This window comes from Eurosta solidaginis, chromosome 5 (assembly GCF_040869045.1).
Source record: "Eurosta solidaginis isolate ZX-2024a chromosome 5, ASM4086904v1, whole genome shotgun sequence".
Lineage (NCBI taxonomy): Eukaryota > Metazoa > Arthropoda > Insecta > Diptera > Tephritidae > Eurosta > Eurosta solidaginis.
The window spans coordinates 102244620-102259512 of NC_090323.1; the positions used below are offsets into that span (position 1 = coordinate 102244620).

The following is a 14893-nucleotide window of genomic DNA, read 5'->3' on the forward strand; positions in this document are numbered from 1 at the left end:
TGTTCACTTTCTAAAAGCACCATTTACCATTTTTTATCTAATCAAAGGTTTGAATACTATGGCAAATTACTGATTGATCATATCTTTTAGGCTACACCCACTTAGCGAGTCGTGATCGACAATGTGGCCATAATTACACGTTTTAAAGCGTTGTTTGTGACTAAAATTTATTTATTTAAGATGTCCTGTTTCTTAAAATTCAAAATCATTTCTTTTATTTGGCAGTTGGGTCAACTCGTTGTTCATAACACACAATTTCTATCACTCAACTGACGCAAAAATATTTGTACCTTATCAATAAAAGTTGTGTTCACTAAAACTCCCATTTTAAGAATATTGGATTATTGCTCAGCTGGCGTCTCTCTACTGCGATCGGCCTCGCAATTGGGGGTAAATACTGATACTGAAAGCCTTGATAATAATACTAACGACAAATATAATAATAATAACAAAAGTGACAATAATATCTCATGAAGATATGGCATGAGTAATGAGCACGCAGATCTCAGATAACTGTCCGAGAGGGCACATTGTGGCCTGCTATGCGTGCAAAAAAGAGGTCCAATTTTATACTCGTACAAACGCAAAATGTAAAGCTGGCGTCTGTCTACTGCGATCGGCCTCGCATTTGGGGGTAAATACTGATAATGAAAGCCTTGATAATAATAATAACGACAAATATAATAATAATAACAAAAGTGACAATAATATCGCATTAAGATATGGCATGAGTAATGAGGACGCTGATCTCAGATAACTGTTCGAGAGGGAATACTGTGGCCTGCTATGCAATAATTTATGAGTTGCGTGCAAAAAAGGTCAAGAGTCGTAATCCCCTTTTGTGTAAAACAGCTTAATAGGAAGAAGAGGTCCAGTTTTATACTCGTACAAACGCAAAATGTAAAGCTTTGTGCCAGTTCTTGGCATTATTCATAAAAAAAAATGTAAGTTACTCACACTCCCATACAGTGTACCTATGTTAATGTTCCCGATTTCGCCGATATTTTATATTTATACCACAGTCAACGACTGATATTTGTCGCGTAAGGTTACGCGTACTGTGAGTGATCTTTAGTTGTTGTATTACCAGTGCTTCGCCCCATTAAATGGGCACGACCACTCAAAAATTGTCATCAAAATCCTTAACGGGAGTCCAAGGAAACTGGCTGCTAGGGAGATGGGCGTTAGAGGCGTAGGTTCCACATAACAATTGAAAAGATGGTTGGTGTCATGTGAGGACACATCGCATGCAAGACATATATTACGTATGTCGGGGTTGCCTCTGGACAAGAAGCGTTTATCCTGTTACAGTATCCAAAACGAAGTTGGGCCAGAGGAAGATCACGAAGATAGTCGATTTCATGAAGCGGCACAACATCTGCATTGCTGCGATTCAAGAGACTAAACTCACAGCAAGATCTGCACTGCAAACATGTTCTGGGTATAATGTCCACAGAAAAGATCACATGAGCGGAAATGGAGGCGGTCTCGCGTTTATCATACACCACTCTGTGCAATATCATATATTTGATCCTGGCATCGACCGCAGGGACAATGTCTTAGAACGTCAAGGCCTATCTGTCCGGTCAGGCGATGCAAACCTAGAAATCATCAACATCCCTCCTGCCACCTATTGCCCCAGTGGATACCATCCTTATATTAGCGCCTTACTCACTGGCAACAATCGCATTATCTTAGGCGACTTTAATGCCCATCACGATCTATGGCATTCAAACTTGCGGGCGGACAGTAGGGGTGAGACGTTGGCGGATCAAATAGAAGAAACGACGTTCTGCACAATAAACGGAGACGCCCCCACACGTATGGTAGGAAGCTGTCACAGTTCGCCGGGCGCAGAACCCGTAAACTGCGTCAACTGGCAGCCGATGGTAACATTGGCATCCGACCACCTGCCTATACTTATTTCGTTCGAGCGTGCCGCCGACTTCATAGTTACAGAAAAACGCACTTCCATAAACTTTAAAAAAGGAAAGTGGGAGGAATACAAATCTTTTACAGACAACTTCTTTGCTGCCCTCCCTATCCCGACTGATGCCCGCCAAGAGGAGCGTGCTTTCCGCAAGGTCATTGAATCCGCCTCGCCACGTTGCATTCCCGCCGGGAGAATTCCCGAAATTCGGCCCCACTTCCCGGCGAAGGCCGCAAATTTAGCGAGAGAACGTGACCTTATAAGACAGCTCGACCAAGGCGACCCCAAAATAAGGGGCATAAACCAACGCATCAGATTGCTTGTGGATGAACACAAACGGGCGAAATGGGAGGAGCACCTAAGCGGTTGTAACCTCCTAGATACTTTGTGCAAGCTTTCTACTGTAGGGTCACCCCTCCTTACTTAGGCCTGATCCAATTTGGGACCTTGTACCTCTTCGTAAACAAGAGCATATCCGTCTTATCCGCGTTGACTTTCAACCCGACATTTGATGCCCAGGTATATTCATACCCGAAGTGCCCAATCCATCAAAGAGCTAATCGTTGGAAGGCACTTTCCACTTATGACAATTGCAACGTCATCCGCGTAAGCCGTAAGTTTTACGGGTCCCTCATCAAATCGCCTGAGCAGTTGGTTGATTACCAGCGTCCACAGCAGAGGTGATAGCACCCCTCCCTGCGGCGTTCCCCTGTCCACTGATTTCGTGGCCTCGTACACGTACAATCCCCATTGTGATGTAATCTTCCTGCAGTTTAACATGCAGCCGATCCATCTGGTAAAGGTGGATGTACTTTAATGTAATTAAGACCATCCATAATCGCCCATTTAGAGACATTATTGAAAGCCCCGGTAATGTCTGGAAGATTCCTAGACGCTTCCAAGGCCGTCGGTTCTATGTACCGGAGCGACTCGAGATTTTTCCCGACCAAGGACTGCCATTTAAATGTAACCCCATTTAATTTGTTGCGTCCCTCCCATAAATTGTCATCCTCCCAGCAGCGGGACTGCTCCATATTCTCTTCCTCCGGGAAAGTATCGAACCCAATCCGGGTCCGTCTCCTGACCCCGGTCCTGAGAAATGGTTTTGCTGCATCTGCCGGAAAAGAATATTTTTAGGACGGTCATACTCTTGTCAGTGTGTCTCGTGTAAGGTATGGTTGCATCGGACAGGTTGTTCTGGGATAGACCCCAAAACCAGACGTCCACGTAACTTCTATAAATCTTTTGTGGCTCCCTGCTGTTCACGCCATAGGACGTCGCTCAGTCTGCGCGTTAGCGCCCCCCCCCCCCCCCCCCGCTACCTTCCAGCAGCCACGCTGTTCAGCAAGCCACAATAAGTACCCGCTGTTGCTCGCACCCCACGGCGCCACCAACTCACACGGCTGCTCCCACTCATCTACAATCTCCGTAATAGAGTCGGGAGCAATGCCGAGCATCAGCCCCTGCCCCCGTCTTCTTTCCCCCTCTTTCCCGACAGCAATTGTGTAGATCAGGGAAACAGACTCTTAGTGCCTACCTCCCTTTGCACCGTTGGCCAGCACAGAATATATACGTTTGCGACATCCGCCCAATGCAGCTCCTGCCATGGACGGTGCCACTTTCCTAGATGTTCTGGTCTCCGCGACGGCAAACCCCCGACGGGGTTCATTGCGCCATGTTGCCAGGCCGATACCCAAATACACCGGTACGCCAATGCTTACCTAAGGACGTCTAGTCCCAGGGCCACAACAGCATTCGCGTTCTGGCCTTCCACAGCCCAGGTGCAGTCACCCGTCACTTACTCCCAGAGTGACGACGTCTCCCCCTATGCACTTCAGAATTCTGCAGTTAAACTGTAATGGATTAACTGGGAAGATCACGGAGATAGTCGACTGCATGAAGCGGTACAACATCCGCATTGCTGCGATTCAAGAGACTAAACTCACAGCAAGATCCGCTTTGCAGACCTGTTCTGGGTATAATGTCCACAGAAAATATCGCGAGAACGGAAATGGAGGCGGCCTCGCGTTTATCATACACCACACTGTGCAATATCATATATTTGATCCCGACATCGACCGCAGGGACAGTGTCTTAGAACGTCAAGGATTATCTGTCCGGTCGGGCAATGCAAACCTAGAAATCATCAACATCTACGTCCCTCCTATCACCTGCTGCCCCAGTGGATATCGCCCTGACATCAGCGCCGTACTTACTGGAAACAATCGCATTATCTTATCTCGGATGCGAAAAAATGCGCGAGCGCTTTCTGCCGACAATATATAATGCATTCTACGGTCGACAAAAATAGACGGAGGGCCAACAGACACTCACATAAACATAAGTTCAGCGCGTCACCAATTACTATCACCGCCAAAGAGGTTGAGGATGCCATCGGTCATGCTAAACCATCCAAAGCAGTCGGCCCAGACGGCATAGCCATGCCGATGCTTAAAAGCCTAGGGAAGGAGGGATTCAAATATTTAGCACATGTCTTCAACCTGTCTCTTTCCATTTGTCATACCTGAAAAATGGAAAATGGCCAAGGTGGTCCCGCTACTAAAGCCTGGGAAACCAGCTAACATAGTAGAGTCATATCGCCCGATATCTCACTTATCGCCAGTAGCCAAGACGCTTGAAGCCATTTTGCTGCCCTACTTCAAAGCAAATTTGCAGCTAGCCTGCCATCAGGATGGTTTCAGAAAACTCCATAGCACCACCACCGCGCTAATTGCCATCAGCACCCAGTTAAATTGCGGTTTAAATCAAAACCCCCACCATAGAACAGTACTCGTAGCGCTAGACCCATCAAAAGCTTTTGATACGGTCAACCATGGCACGCTACTGCAAGACCTGGAAGGGTCTACCGTTCCCCCATGCCTTAAAAGGTGGACCGCAAATTATCTGGGTGGTCGGCAGGCATCGGTGCAATTTAGAAATGAAACATCAAAACCAAGAAGAATTAAAAAAGGGGTGATACAGGGTGGTGTCCTATCCTCACTTTTGTTTAATTTCTACATATCTAACCTACCTTCGCCACCAGAAGGAGTTACTATCGTTTCCTACGCCTATGACTGCACAATAATGGCCACAGGCCCAGGCCCAGGGATCGATGAGCTTTGCAACAGAATAAACGGCTACCTCCCTGACCTCTCCAGTTTTTTCGCCTTGCGAAACCTGGCATTATCACCGACTAATTCCTCCGCGACCTTATTTACAACATGGACGTCCCAAATGTCGACCATTTTGAACATCCACGTCGATGGCACTACGCTAACGACTGTCCTACACCCCAAAATCTTGGGTGTGACGTTTGATCAGGGTCTACATTTTTGTGTTCACGCAGCCGCAATTGTTCCGAAAATTCAGAGCCGTAATAAAATCTTCCAATCCCTTGCTGGCAGTACTTGGGGAAAAGACAAAGAAACGCTCATTACCACATACAAAGCAACTGGCCAGCCGTTTGCGTGCTACGCGTCCCCTATATGGTCGCCAAGCCTAAAAACTACCCACTGGAAGAAGCTACAGGCCTGCCAAAATACTGCGCTCAGAACCGCCACGGGCTGTCTTCTTATGTCCCCAGAACACCATCTACATAATGAGGCGAGAATACTTCCCATCAGGGAGAGAAATGAGATGCAAACCAAACAGTTTCTGTTGAATACCCAGAAACCTGGTCATCCCAACAGACATCTGATTGATGAGCCAACACCGCCTAGGGACGTAAGGAGTCATCTCCGTAAGCATTCTGGGGAAATACGGCACCTGAGAACTCAGCCGTATGAAGCAAAAAAACACAAGCAGGTCCTTGGTGAACTCCACAAACAGGCGTTGGACCTTTATGCCGGGAATTTCCCGGTGAATCCAGTACTTAGGGAACAGTACCCAAAACTTGCGGAAGAGGAACGCATACTCCCCAGGGAAAGGCGAGTCACTCTGGCAAAACTTCGTTCTGGATACTGTAACAGGTTAAACATATCCAGAATCAACCCCTACACACAAAATGTATGCCCCGCTTACAATGTGTCCCGCATGACACCAACCATCTCTTTAATTGTAATGTGGAACCAACGCCTCTAACACCCCTTTCATTATGGTCCACCCCTGTCGAAACAGCAAGTTTCCTTAGACTCCCGTTAGAGGATATTGATGACAATTTGTGATCGGTCGCAGCTATTAGGTGGGGCGAAACATGCCACAACAACAACAACTCCTAGAGCACATTCCTTATATTCCAGGGTTTTCTCTACGCTATTACCACCCTATGCAATGCGGTGTCTACCGACTTGCCTTTGGTGTACGCATGTTGTGTTGTAGAGAGCAGCTTGCCATCCACGTTGAACTTTATGTACACATCTATCAGCCTCTCAAAGGTTTTGAGCAGAAATGATGTTAAGCTAATGGGTCTATAATCTTTGGCATACACGTGACCGATCTTTCCGCCTTTGGTAGGAAAGCTACACGAGCAGTTCTCCAAGAGTGCGGTACATGATTCAGTCTTATGCACCCATCGAATATTATTTTAAGCCATTCCACGGCCGCCCTATTTCAGACTTGTAGCATGGCGGGGAATATACCATCTCGGCCCGGCGATTTAAACATAGAAAGCGTGTTCACTGCCCACTCGATCTTGGTATCGGTCACCAAACACGGCTCTACCCGCTCCGTGATCGAATTGTGAGTGCTGTCTGCTGGCTCTTCTAAACCATCTCCCGATGGGAAATGTGTATTGAGAAGCACCTCAATGGATTCCTCACTATTACGTGACCATTCCCCGTTCTCTTTCTTTATTAGTCCCTGGACTATATTTCCATTTGCTAGGACTTTTCTCAACCGTGCTGTTTCGCTGGAGCACTCTATGACCGTACAGAAACTTGTCCATGAGATTGTCTTCGCCCTGGAAATTTCACGCTTGTAGATCCTCAGTAGATCACTGTACTCGTCCCGACACACTTCGCTTTCCGCGGTCTTTGCTAGCTTAAACATTTCTTTTACCTGTCTTCTTAGAAGACTCCTCATTGCTCCACCATGACGGCTTTGCTTTTCCTCTGAATCTTCTTAGAGGGCAAGCTTTGTTATACCCAGTCATAAGCGTCCTAGTTAGGAATTCATTAGACTCCTCCAGTTCTTCCACATTGGCAACCTCTTTGGGTTGTCCCAGTTTTGTTTCTACATGTTTCTGGAATTTAGTGGAGTTCGTTGACCTAGGGTTTCTAAAGGTTCCTCCCTTCTCTACCCTCTTTAGGGGGATGCTGAAGCTGACATACGCATTGTCGAAGAAGGATGGTCTATCAAGAACCATCCAATCATATCACGCTCGGAGCTCAATGTAATATCCAGAACATTGCTGGATGTTGAAACAATGTATGTATGGACATTTCCCCTGTTGGATATCTGCAAATTGGTTTGCAGGATGTAACAAAATAGAGATTCGCCTCTCCCGTTCGTATCTGCTCCTCCCCATGCATTGTGGTGCGCATTTGCATCTGCGCCTATAACCAACCGCCCTTTGCGCCCTTCCTCCTGTACTAACCTTTTGCACTGCATCGGTGGAACCTTCGCAGCATGGGCAATGTAGCAGGACGCCAGGATAAATGCCTGCTTTTCTTTTCCTCAACGGCCACCGTTACGAGGTCCTCAGTGGTGTAGTTAGGCAGCATATATGAATGCAGCTGTTTCCTTACCATTACTACAGCTCACACCCGTCCTTCCGTTTGCACGTAGTAAACGCCAAACCCGCGCGCGCTAAGTCCAGAAACCTTTCCTCCCGATGAGAGCCACGGCTCCTGGATCAGCGCCACGTCATACGAACCCTCCTCAAGTGTTAGAAGGAGTTCGCTTGACGCCACTTTACTGTGTTGGAGGTTTATCTGTAGGACTCGCAGCACCATTGGGCTGTTTGTCCCCTCCGGCACCTACGTCGTGACGTCGTCGCCCCCCCCCCCCCGAGGTGCCCTTCAACCTCTCGTAACTTTTGTGCCGGGTGTTCCTCTGTGCGAGTCACAGCACCATTTGGCGGTTGGTCCTCTTCTAACACCTTCGTGGTGACGTCGGGGACCTCTTTTCCCTTAGGCTTTTGAGGTCCTTTTCGACTTCGCCCACTTCCAGAGTGTTAGGATTTTTATCCTGACTTATCTTGTTTGGTTGATTTTCCGACAGGGTGGATAAATGATGTACATTGGAACGATTTTCCGTCATCCCTTGTCAAATTTGGTTTTGAGTCAAACCGGTTTCGGCGTTGTGCCATCATCAGTGTCGATGTTCGTTCTCGAAAATCGACACTGATGATGGCACAACGCCGAAACGGTTTGTCTCAAAACCAAATTTGACAAGGGATGACGGAAAATCGTTCCAATATACATCATTTTTATCCTCGGGACTTCTTTTCCTCCAGCCACCGCAAGCTCGCGATGTTGTCGCACGTTATTATCTTCACACCATAATACCATCCCCCCGAATCAAAGGTTGGAAGGGGCTTACTTGGTTGTTCCCGCATCATCTTAAGCATTAAGCTAATAAGTTCCCTTTCTACAGATCTCCACCTTTCAGTAGTCATCTGTCCGAAAGGATTGCTACGATCAACCAGCGCCACAGTCAGTGACTGCTTTGCCACATCACTCATCTTCTCGGGAAAAGCCAGAGTCTTAGTGTTAACTTCTTTTGGCAACTCATAGAAAGCAGGAGTCTTAGCTTTAACTCTCTTTAGCACCTCCGAGAAAGCCTGAGTCTTATCGTTATCTCCCTTTGGCTTATCTCCTACTTCCGTAGTTGGAACGTCCCTCTGACTCGCAGCTTTCGATGTAGTTGCTACCTCGCTATTGGGGCCGATCTGTCTTACAGCTTTGGGCATACTTGTCTTGTCTATGCGACTGCCCTGCCTCGCAGCTCTGGTACTGGGTCCTTTCTGCCTCTTGAAGGCAGGCTTGTCGCCTTCCGCCGAACGCTGCCTCTTCATTCTACCATTCGACGCTTCTTCCTCCTCTTACCGGTTGCAGAACCGAGGGTTTCTAGCAGCAAATCAGCCCGACAAGGCGGGATCAGCGGTCCAGTATTATATACGGGGAAAGAACCGTCAGCCACAGCAGCGCCCCTTACTGTGGTAAGGCCATCAATACTTCCCGAGGTGGCCCGGTATCGGGAAGGCTCCGTTCGAATACAGCCGAATTTATCCCCTGGCTGCAAATCGCCCAATAGGTACGGTCCGCATAACACCCTGGATTAGGTGGTTGACAGTTCTTGGTCACCGACATCCCGCCGCCCTCCTCTGAGGCAAAACGGCGTAGATGCCAGTCCTAAACAGCTCCGCTTCATAGTCGGGCGCTATGGAGATCGGCTAAGCCCTCATACCAACGACAAGGTGCCTACCCTAGTGAGGTAATAATTACATAACATTGCTTTTATTTTGAAAAATACGTTAAAATGGTCAATTCTAAGTAAAAAAATATTTTTTTTAATAAATTACATTAAAATTATAAAAATTGTTTTTTGCTTATTACTTGAAAATATAGTTTTTTTTGAAAATTTTTTTTTACTACAACGAATTCGAAAAAAGAAAAACTGTCTGAATGAAAGTTGTTGGAAATATTCTGAGCTTATTTTAGCTGCAAAGAAAAAAAATTCCATAAGCAATTTGTTGAAAATGATAATATAGTAGTTCATTTTAGGCTAATTTCTCATAATTTAAGCCTGATATCTCTACTAAAATTCAAAAACGCTACAGATTTTAATACAGATTCTGAAATGTACATAAAATACCTTTAAAATAAGCCCAATATGATATTTTTCCTATAATTCTATCAGAAGCTATGAAGGTTTTTTGGCCATACCCTACATTCATATGGCAAAATATCTATTTTGCAAAAGTGGGGGACTCGAAATCGGACTTAGAGCTATGGTGCCTTCAGCAATTTTTTTTTAGAATCATCTGTAGATTACGTTTTTGCTATACTCCTGATGAAAAAAATCCATCCATACAATTTGACCCGCTCTAATATATATATATATATATACATATACACTCGTATTTAAAAACAAAGAAATTGCAAAAAAATTAAAATTTAAAAAACAAAAAAAAAGCAGAGGACAAATTTTTGAAAATTGTGGGCGCACTCATCAAAAGTGCACAAATAATTACATATATTCACAAAAATTTGCGAAAATCACTTTTGGTACACACTAGAGGTACACGCCGCCGATAAACGCCGCCAATTGTGGTAGTTTTTCGCACGCCGCCGCCGAATATCAAAAATATCGGCGTGGCGGCGTCCGGCGCGTTACTATATTTTCTGCTCGTTTAAGACTGTTTAGGCCATTTCTTATTCATGTGGAAAATTGGTCGGATATGCTCGAAGGTGGTAAGTAGTTATAAGAAACTAATTTCGAAATTTAACTCTTTCTAACTGTTATTTAAAAAAAACAGACGCTTTCGATGTCAGCTTAACACGGACTTTGCATCACCCAATTCACCAAGTTATTAAAATAAAACAAATAAAACACTAAACGAAAAGTTACATAATAAATTTACATATATGCTCACTTTGCATATTTTTTTTTTTTTTTCAAATAATTTATAATGAATTCAAATAAAATGACCCAAGGCGAACATGTTTTCAAATTGTCCTCAAGTTGTTAAAAAAGTAAATTACGCAAAAAAGGTGGCGATTTAAAAAAAGAAAACTTATATTGCGATTGGATGAAAGAATAAGCGAAATCAGTGATGCAAAATCCTTTGGTATGTTCTAGGGGCATAAACAGTCCATTGAAATGATTCTTACCTCATACTTAAGTTGGGATATGTGTATGTATGAGAAGGGTTTGAAAAATCACTTGGGCTTATATTCGAACACCTGTTGTTTATTTGCGAAATTATACAATAGCGTCTGAAATGTTAATTTTGATTTTCACACTTCATCCTTCAACACCCAAGTCTCCCGGTTTGACAATCTCTAAAGTTGGCGGCCCTATCCAAAACTAGTCCTTTGGAGTGAATCGCATTGATTATAGCCTATCAACCAAGTTTAAATATCACCTACACGTTACGGCTCCTTTTACAAATGTGAATACGTTGGCACATATATTAACCTGGGTCGATTTGTATGGACGAAAGTTAACCGATATCGCGCCATCGATTTTTCGATAGGATTTGGGCTCAAGAAAAAAAGTTCATCTACGCATACCCAAAAAAATATTTTTCGAGCCTGCAAAAAAATGGCGAAAGGGTAAATTTTTCGACCAAAACACTTCCTGAAACCCAAAAAATTGTTGTTTTTTTTTAAACTGTTGTAAAAACGTTGGCGATAACAGTTAAAAAAAATATTTTTTGGTTTTTGGGGAGTGTTTTGGTCGAAAAATTTACCCTTTCGCCATTTTTTTTCTGAGATTCGAAAATTATTGTTTTGGGTATGCGATGGCGCGATATCGGTTAATAAATCGACCCAGTCTAACATACATATATTTACTAGGTGAGGCTTTGTCCTTCACAAGAACACTCAAAGTGGTGAAGCAAAAGCTTTCCCAAGACAGTCGAACAAATGACCGGGTGTGCTACTACCCTAATTTAGTGGACAGTTAAACTAGTCTGAAAACTGAAGCTACGCGCTCATCCATAATGAGCTCTTATATCATAAGGCCGAAAAACAGCAGTTAACACCTTTCAACTTAAAATCGGTCGATTTTCATTCTAAAATATCATTTTGAGTTACGCAATGACATCCACTTAGACTGTTTATGATTTTCGAGGGCGGCATCCTTGGCCGAATAGTCACTCCCTAACGTTTCAAGGTGTTTCTCTGGTGTACCTCGGCAGCATACTGCGAAAAAAACTTCCGTTAGAAAGTCTTCGGAGCTACACCTAGAGCTTTAAGGAAAGTGACGTCGACGAAGGTACATATAGTTCGCAGTCGAAGTCCTATAGCTTCTGTGCTGGCATATGGTGTGAGGGTCAGGAGACATGGTACCAACTGGTGGTCGGGATTACTACTGTCCGCACATCAGGAATTGTTGCTCTTAATCATCGGGAATTGTGGCTCGAAAAAACTGGATGCGCCCTGTGCCACGAGTCATGAGTATTAACAGACTGTGGCGGTTTACTAACTAGCCTTTTTACAATAGTCAATGAGAGTCATTTTACTTCGCGACACGATTCACATGTCATTCAATGATAAATGTCAAAATGAGTTTTATACTCTTTCTTACTTTGTTCTTTGTTCGAGCGGCCGTGACAAGCGCACGCATTCATCATAAATTTGTAAAAACTAAATCGCAAACACTGTGGTTCATCCGCGAATAAAATCAAGAAATATTTATATAAAGTTATACAGTGTGTTTCCTTGATTCGGCAGCGATAAAGCGTTTCATTAGAAACCATCATTTGTTGGAATAATTCTGCCGACAAAGAAGCCCACATTGGTGACCCCGACATATAACAAATACAATACAGTGAACAAGGTGCAAATACATATTCGCATTGCCCTCATCGTTTATCGACTCGGGAATGGAATAAACTTACCAAAAACATTAAAGCATCGATATTTTCACAAAACCAAAAGTGAATTTAATCAGAAAAGTGCAATCAAAATCGTCTTTTTTGCAAAAGTCAAAAAATTAAAAACGCACAAATTTCACCAGCTGATTCACACATTACGTCACTTGTGCGCAACAAAATTAAATTGTTTGCAACACAAAAACATTATTATCCAAAAAATTGATTTGGGAAACGTGCCCAACAGAAGCCGAAGTGGAAGATAACCAGTATCTTGACGATTTCAACCAGAGCTTTCGGATGATATTCAAGATGGACGAATCGAACAATTCAAATGGACAATCAGCATCAAACGTAAGTACCGCTAGCAATTTTCCTTTACCTGAAATTAGTAGAATTACAATAAGGGCACCGACGTTCGTAAAAAATGAACCGGATTTATTTTTTATTCAAATGGAAGCTCAATTTACCAACGGTGGAATCACTAGAGATAACGCTAAATATAATCATGTCATTGCTGCACTCGATCCTCAATATTTGTCAATGGTTTCTGATTTGATTCGTAATCCGCCGGACGACGGCACAAAATATGAAACATTAAAAGCGCGTTTAATTAATGAATATACAGCATCTGATCAAAAGAAATTAAAAGTTTTGTTAACAGAAATCGAACTCGGTGATGACAAACCATCGCATTTATTGCGTAAAATGCGTGATTTAGCACGAAGTTCTATGAGTGATGAAGCATTAAAATCACTTTGGATCGATCGTCTGCCCGAAAATGTGAGAGCGGTTGTAGCCATTTCTAACGATAATTTGAACACATGCGCCACTCTGGCCGATAAAGTAGTGGAATTAACTTCTTCGAAACAAATCTCCGAAATCAAAACGGAAATAAACCCTTCTTTGTCACAATTAAAAGCACAAATTGATGAACTCACAAAATCGTTTAATGACTTTAGGGCAAGTCGAAGTAAAAGTCCCAACCGAAACAACAACAGTAACAGACGTTCTCGATCTAAATCAAATAGAAAACATCCATATTGCCGTTATCATTACAAATTCGGGGCACTTGCTCGCAAATGTGAACAACCTTGCCGGTTCAAAAAACCTGAAGGCAGTTCAAACGATAATTCGGAAAACTAAAAACCACTTCGCCACCGACGGTACACGAAGTGGAATCAAATCTCACTCGCCGTCTCTTCGTCACTGATCAATCAAATCATCGTAAATTTTTAGTCGACACTGGCGCAGACTTATCAATTTTGCCAAAAAATTTATTCAATAAATTAAATAAACCAAATTCCTATAAACTTTTCGCCGCAAACGGCACACCCATAGAAACTTTCGGTAGCATTACTTGCAATGTCAATTTAGGACTAAGACGTGATTTCATTTGGACATTTTTGATAGCAAATGTGTCCAAACCCATTCTTGGCGCTGATTTTCTTGATGAATACGGATTGCTGGTTGATATAAAAAATAAACAATTGATCGATGTTCATACAAATTTACGAACTAAATGCAATTCTCATCTTACACATTATCAAAGAGTCTCTTCGGTTCATTGCAAATCTGATTTCAGCGAAATAATAAATGAATTTGTAGATCTCACTCTGCCTCCAACCTTCAATAAACGTGATAATTTGAAACCTAGTACGGTAAAACATCAAATTATTACAACGGGTCGTCCCACTTTTTCACGAGCACGTCGTTTAAACCCTGAAAAACTTAAACTAGCTAAAGTTGAGTTCGAAGCAATGCTAAAAGCGGGAATTTGTCAACCAAGTAAAAGTCCTTGGGCAAGCCCATTGCACATAGTACCCAAAAAAGGCGGCACATGGCGTTTTTGCGGTGATTATCGTGCTTTAAATGCCGTTACAATTCCTGATCGATATCCCTTACCTCACATCCAAGATGTAACACACATATTTGCAAACAAACAAATTTTTTCAAAAATCGATCTCGTTAGCGCATACAATCAAATCCCAATAGCAGAAGAAGACAAAGAGAAAACTGCAATCATTACACCCTTCGGCTTATTTGAATTCAATGTGATGACTTTTGGTCTCAGAAACGCATCTCAAACTTTTCAACGTTTCATGAACAGTATTTTTCACGATCTTGATTTCGTCGTTGTCTACATCGATGACATTTGCATAGCTTCAAATGACATGAGCGAACATCGAAAACATTTGAAAATTGTCTTACAACGTCTTAAAGAAAAAACATTAAAATCAACCTTGCCAAATGCGAATTTGGACAACAAAAAATCACTTTTCTCAGTCACATCGTCACAAAAGATGGCATTTTACCAAAAACTGAAAAAGTTGATGTCATTAAAAATTTCAAAAAACCTGAAAAAGCACACGAACTCCGTAGTTTTTTGGCAATCCTTAACTCATATCGTCGCTTTCTACCGAATGCTGCTCAAATCCAAGGCAAACTTCAGCTGCTAATAAAAGGCAACAAAAAAAAAGATA

General features: G+C 43.1%; 1 protein-coding gene across 3 annotated transcripts in view; it reads right to left on the bottom strand.

The window, feature by feature from the left end:
• Nucleotides 1-14893, bottom strand: part of Ubc4 (ubiquitin conjugating enzyme 4) — a 387349-nt gene that overhangs the window by 245872 nt on the left and 126584 nt on the right. The window lies entirely within an intron of this gene.